This window comes from Epinephelus moara, chromosome 7 (genome assembly GCF_006386435.1).
Source record: "Epinephelus moara isolate mb chromosome 7, YSFRI_EMoa_1.0, whole genome shotgun sequence".
Taxonomy (NCBI): domain Eukaryota; kingdom Metazoa; phylum Chordata; class Actinopteri; order Perciformes; family Serranidae; genus Epinephelus; species Epinephelus moara.
Genome location: NC_065512.1, coordinates 29,374,777 through 29,381,834, shown reverse-complemented (window position 1 = coordinate 29,381,834; position 7,058 = coordinate 29,374,777).

Sequence of the window (7,058 nt, the reverse complement as noted above, 5' to 3'; positions counted from 1 at the left end):
GTCTACAAAATAAAAACCTGACGAATTTCTTTACAATCCATTATACAGATCTTGTTATCAGTCACTTCATCGTATCTTACCACGTCTTAGGCTTGCGTGTGTTTCTCCCTGTCTATCCACATATGTAGTCCGGCTTTCAAGATGCAAATATCTCCATATTGTCCAGTTGACACTCCATCAAACTTTGTATGACAAGACCAGCACACTTCACCTTTGCGCACCCAGATAACTGAGGCCTAATTATGCATGCTGACAGGGCCGTAGTCACCATATACATTGAGGGGGACACACAAACAAAGTGGCAAATATTATCTTGGAGGACATCATTGCACTTGGTTGACTATTTTTCTATTATCTTAAATGTAAATATTGCATGTTTCTTTCAGATAAAACACATTTTTGACTTGTGAATGAGTCAATGGAATTTCTTGCAATAGTGAAAAAATACTGGCAATCATGTCCGCCTGGCACAAACCACATGTTTTGGACAACTGTGAAGTGACAGAATGTCCCAGCATCATGGTTCTTACATTGCCAGATTCCAGAGAGTCTCCCCTCTTCATATATGGTAGAATATGTCAACTTCCATGTGTATGTAGCCTTTATAATGACTGTGATATTAGCTTAAAAGTAAAGGCAGTAGAAATACCCCAAAAAGGCCTAAGGCCCAGGACACCTTTTCCGTCGGTTTCTGATGCTGCAAGTCACTGCCCAAGCACCGGATTTTACGACTTTGGACTGAGACCAGATTCTGTGGACCCACAGTATGTTCGTCTGTTTGTTTTTTTAGTACCCAAATTAGCTTTTTCCTATTGTAGTGTTCTCAGTTCTGAAACAGAAAATGTACCCATGCACTTAGAACATTCCCCTGGGTCCTCTCATAATTAACCATAACATATCTCCCAATTGATTGTCTATGGAGCAGCTCCAGACCTTTGTTAGTACCCTATGACATCACAAATTTGCCTTAGACCATAGGATCAAGATCAGATCAGGATAGATAGGATAGATCAGGATCTGGAATTTCTCAGTTGTGGGATCAATAAAGGTGTATCTTATCTTATCTTATCTTACCAAGAATTTTTTGGGTGCAATTCCCATTTAAATTTCACACCCTATTTTTTAGCTTGATATTGCATTATGTAGCCATTACATCACCAAGAGCATCATCAGGGCATCAATCTGCTGCTATACAGCCTCTGCTTTTCTGGGGTAGTTTTCCACAAAACGTTGGACCCTGGCTGCAGGGATTTGATCCAATTAGCCAAAAGAGCATTTGTGAGGTCGCTCACTGATGTAGGGTTACAAGGCTTGTTCAGAAGTTGGCATACCAGTTCATCCCAAAGGTGCTGGATGGAATTGCCATTACTGTTGCCTTAAAGTTAAAAGCACACTGTTGTCTAAAACATCAGCGTGTCACATAGTATAGCATTGATTTCAGTTAATTAAAACAATGAGGTTCAACCCAAACTATTTATATAGCCCCAGACCAATACACAAAAAAAGCTACATGTACTTTTGTCTATACATGTTTTATATGAAACTATCCTTAATTGCCTTTTTTTTTTCTTCAACATTAGCCAATTAGCCAATCACAGTTGCATTACTAGTTATTACATCAACATTAGTATGCAGTAAGCCTCAACCATGCTGGTGTGCTTTGTTTTAACTGATGAATATAGATGAAACAATCTCACCAAAAGTGCAATGTAATTTTATCTTACTGACAGAAGTGTGTGTAAGGTGCAGATTTAGAGTATATGCACATTATTCAGTTTTGCTTTGTTTGTCTGAGCCTGCCTAAACCCATTAACATGTATTATATTTGTAGTGATTCAAATGGCAATTACATCTTTAATAAAACATGTAATGTTCAGCGCATATAAGATTCATTTCTGCAACATTGCACCTTTGCAGAAACAGTAAACAATGAAAGATCCCCACAGAAATAGACGTGTTGTGGGCTGTGTTGGTACTTGGCTCCATGAGCTACACACAGTACAAGAAGTGCAAAAGATCAGGACAAAAACACTAAATTTTCATTTTCACTTACTGCTTAGAAAATGTGCCTTGCAGCATTTCCCCAAACAATTCCAGATGGCATAACAGGCGAGTGAGAGGCATATTGCATTCACAATTATATGCATCCCAGCCTCTGACAATCCCTCTGTTCCCGTTTCCCTTTGTAAGTCATCTGGATCACTTGCTCATTTCATTTAAAATAGGTGGCATATGCTAGCACAAAAGCCTTTATAATATATGCAAAATACCACTGCAACATATTCATACATTGACTCATTCATGAATTCCACTGCATCATTAGCTCTGACTTTATACACTGGTCAAAGTTATTGTTGAAGGTCTGAGAAATGGAAAGTAAAACAATTGCAATTTTTATGGAGGAAGGGAAAAGATGTTGGCAAGAATTTGCTGAAAGCTGTAGCGACAGCGCGTCTGAAAAATGGAGATAAAATCGTTGAGTTGTCAGATTGCCACCTGGTATAACATACGAGGGAGAAGATGAGCATGAAATCCTCATAAACCAAAATGCAGCAGTCTATCATCAAAGTGAGATGAGAAGGAAATGTTTCATGCAAGGTCACAGCGAAGCAAGTGTGACATTAAAAACAGCTCAAGACGTTAATTCACTCTAAATGTGCCATTTATATGCCATGGAAAGCTTACCTGACAATATATGCCTTGTAAAGCTTTGTGCAAAGGTCATTCGGAAGTTTCTCTGACACCATTAGAAACTTTTAGGGGTATTACTTTGTTAAAGTGTTGACAGAAGACATCAGAAAAACAATCCTCAGCATGGTGCAGTGTCATTTTTGGCAAAAAAGCATTTTAATATTTGAGCAGCTCCTTGCAAAGACATGATGGAGTCTGATCGCTATACACTGCCAACTGATGGATCCATTTGTGAAGCTACTTATTTTATGCTGTCAGAACAATAAAGAGTCGGGGTGTACAGTCATTTATGCGGGCAAGTTCTTTTCCGCTTTGCAGACATCTGCTTCTGTAATTTGCTGGTATTGCATAGAGGTTGTGCTGCAAGCAGGCTGCGGAAAATTAGACTGAAATTTATATTTTCACTCATCCTCTGCACAGTGACTTGACTGTCTTTTCTCTTGCACTGATAAGGTTTGTGAGTCCCACCCAACTTGTTGATCTGTCGTGGCCAATGCATCAGCGGTGTTCAAAGACATTTAGCTGTGGGGGCAGTCAGGTGTGAGGGGTTTGGACCTGGGAAGTCTGATGTGCATGAGCAAGACAATACCTGACCTTGGCCTCGCTGTGTGAGCTGTTTGGCAAGGAATGTGCTCCACTGTGAATGTAAATGAAGAGGATGAGCGCAGAACAGAAAAAGCTACCTGGTACATCAAGTCACTGCACTCTGTAGTCACTCCTTTAGCATGCAGCTCACTCCTGAGCTGTGCTCTAATATCGCCCCTGTTTTCTGATTAAAGGATTTCAGTCCATAAAAGGATGTGAACAGTGCATCATTTGAGCATTAGAACAGTCAGTAGGGGGAATGAATGAGTGATGTACACTGGTTTTTCTTTAATGGTTTTTCGTCTGTTCACTATAGAGACCACTGCAGACCCTCTGGGGCCCTCAGAAAAATTTTGCCAGAGGGGCCCCACTACTCAGTAAACCATTTGTCAAAAGCCACACTCCATGCCCCAGTGCTGATGTGAGGTCTACAATTCAACACATACTGGATAATGCTTGACTTAACCCCTTCTGTCTAAGTTTATTCTCCTATAACGCCAAATTTGTTTTGCTATTCCAGCTCCTCAGTTTAAAAGACCATTTTTCATCCCAATATAAACCCACTTGACAGTGCATGATTGACAGACTTACAAATGCGAAGAAGTATGCCTAAAACATGTTCTTATACTAAACGATTCTAAGCAAAAGCATGGCATACACCTAGGCTGCTCCTGTTTAAGCAAGACTCTAACCTTCCAGAAAATTGGAGAAAAGTGGGTTTTTGTCTGCCCACTATTTTTTTTTCAGTCCATGCATGTTCATTAACCACAAACAACTGAAATGTCATTGCTGTGTTGCACTGTGGCTAGCAAACAACATGCAATGACCTCATTTGTGTGATGTGTTTAAGTGTGTGTGGAGAATGCCTGTGTATAGTGTACACGTGTGTGTGTGTGTGTGTGTGTGTGTGTGTGTGTGTGTGTGTGTGTGTGTGTGTGTGTGTGTGTGTGTGTTAGACTAATTTCAAAACTTAAAGCAGTTCTTGGTACTGTTGTATCTTTAATGATCTGCCAAGAGAGCTGCAATGGAATGTATCCTGCCATAAATCCTTATAGTTGTAACCAACCAAATACCATAGGTTGTTTTACAGTGCATTAAAATAAAAAAAACAACAACATCAACCTTAAAAAAATATATTTTTGCTAATTGTAGACAGTTTACACAAGCTGGAAACTCAAGACTGACATTTCAGTTAATGTGGTCAACTCGCAGTTCCCTTATTTACACATCCAGCATGTGACAAGCAACTATAGCAGTCATTTTAGGTTGTATATTTGACCACCTACAAATGTATATGCAGTATTCATTCTCCATTTATCTCTGTTTTGGTGAAGATGAGCTTAAGTTCACAGACAAGGTTAGCAAGTGGCTGGTTACCAGCCTCTTAATAACCTTGTCTGTCTGCCATTTGGTACTGTTTGGTAGCACAAAGTTCAGAGCTTTGTCACTGAAAACTGCTGCAGTGTCTGGAAATGACATAGCCACCATGATGTCACCAATGGGTTCTTGGAATTCTATTTTTGCAGCCAGAAGTGATTAGAAGAGACTATATTTGGACGGGGTGGAGGTGGAGCTAACCCTAACGTTAGCTGCTAGCTTGTTTCACAAGGTGCATTTACAGTGTATGGTTAATTCACCCCCAGAACATGCACCGGGCTTTGAAAACAATTTTTGTAGTGTCCACCAGTGACGGACTGGCCATCTGGCATTTGGGCAAATGCCAGAACGGCCGCATGGTCCTTGCGGCCGCCGGCCGCCAGGCAAAAAAAAAAATATATATATATATATTTTTTAAAATAAATAAATAAATCTTCTCTTGGCAGCCCAAAAAATTTTTATCGGCCACAATATACATATAAGGGGGCCTCTGTGTCAAAAATGCCAGGGCCTCTTTTTGGTCCCAGTCCGTCACTGGTGTCCACACTGTAATTACACCGTCATGTGATGCCCTGTGGCCCAAAAAGACTTCTCCTATTGACTTACATGGTGAAAGAGATGTCTGCATATCAGTGGATAGATTTTTTGTGAGTCACAACCTCTGCAAAATGATTCATTTTGCTATTGGGATTTAATCCATTTGGTCTGATGACATTTGGAAAGTCTAGAAGAGCTACACAATTAAATCAATTTATCCCCATTCAAGTTAGTAATTGTGCAAATTTGCAGGAAAGCCCATTCAGTCTTCTTTCTGCATTGGCAGTAAAAAAACAAAACCGGGGAGTGCAGCAAAATGCCGCCTACCTAATTCTGTTTATACAGAATATGCCTTTTCGGGGCAATGGGGGGTGTGAGTAAGTAACAAAACATGTAGCTCAGCGACGTGCTCTGAGGGAAGCCGGGGCTGGTCAGTCCTTCGGCACTTCTCTCGTAAGTCGTCCCGTCCTTCACAGTCCCCTTCATTTGACAGTTAATGGCCTCTTCATTTACGAGGGCAAGGAGGGCGCGCAATCCCTTGTCTCCCCAGTTGCTCATCTTTACTGTAGTGTCTGTCAGGTTTGCGTTTCCGTCTTGCTACTAGTACTAGCTGCTCATTTCCTGCTATCAGCTGTTTCCTGTTTATCCACCGCCAGTGGGCCACACATGCAGCGTCATCAACAGCCCCTTCCCGTGGCGGAAGGGCGCCTTGTTCTTTTTAAACCAAAAAGGTTCTGCCAATTTGTCTACCCTACAAGGCGGAAAATTGAGCACCTCGGATCAACTCGCCAATATGGCTCTGTGTGCCTCTTTATACATCTATGGGTTAAAATGATAATGCTAATGCTAATTTTCACCAGGGAAAAGCAGGCTTAGAAATGACCTTGTTGGAAAAACTGAACATCCAACTCCTTAAAGGGCTCTTTTTAGTGCAACCAAATGCAGAGCAAAACTTTTTTAGATGAACAAAATGTTAAAATGAACTTATATGAACTGAAAATATACTGACATAGTGAAAGCTGGGGCTACATCTAGGGGTTACACCATGGTTATGTTTGGCATAACCTTTAGGCTTAATAACATTTAATCTGTTAAGTTTATTAATACATATATATATATATATATATAAACAGGCAACTAAAATTACTTTATGAACTTTAGGTAAGGGAAGATTGTGGTCATAAAAGATACCAATGCTGACTAATGGAACAAGAAGAAACACAAATAGTGGTCTCCAGTGTCAAAGTCATATACTTTGTATGCTCAACCTTGGCAGACTACCTTAATTTCCTCCCTAACAACTTTTTGCAATAAGTGTATAAGAGCTGGAAAACTAATTTTAAGCCTTGGGTCTGTTTAGTTGTGTTTTACGTTAACTCCAGTGATGTTGAGTTGGACTGTGAGTCTGGCTGAATGTATGCAGTAAGTGTAGATACTGACAGAGGACTGAATCTGCTGCTGAGGTGTTGCTTTCACTTTGCAGCCTGTGAAGGTGAAATGTAACACCATGTCTACATAGGTGACGTAGTGGAAGCAACATGTTAGCAGAGCAGCAACTTCAGTGTTCGATCTGTGTCCGTACAGGCACAGTGTTGAGTGTAGGTCATCCATGTTTTGGCAGCGCTCAGAGTCCAATGAACACTTGTTGTATTGCAGCATGTAAAATGGAAGAAAGAAGCTGTGACAGTTGGACTGATCAAAATAGAAGCATAGACATAAGACCTTTTGTGTTGCAATTATAATTTCATGCCACTTCCAATTTTGCTACTGAATGTAATCATACTATAGGACATTTAAATATGACAAAGATCATTTCATGTGGCTGCTGCTTTCATTTCTTTTGCAGGATCTACAGGTCGTTGAGAAAG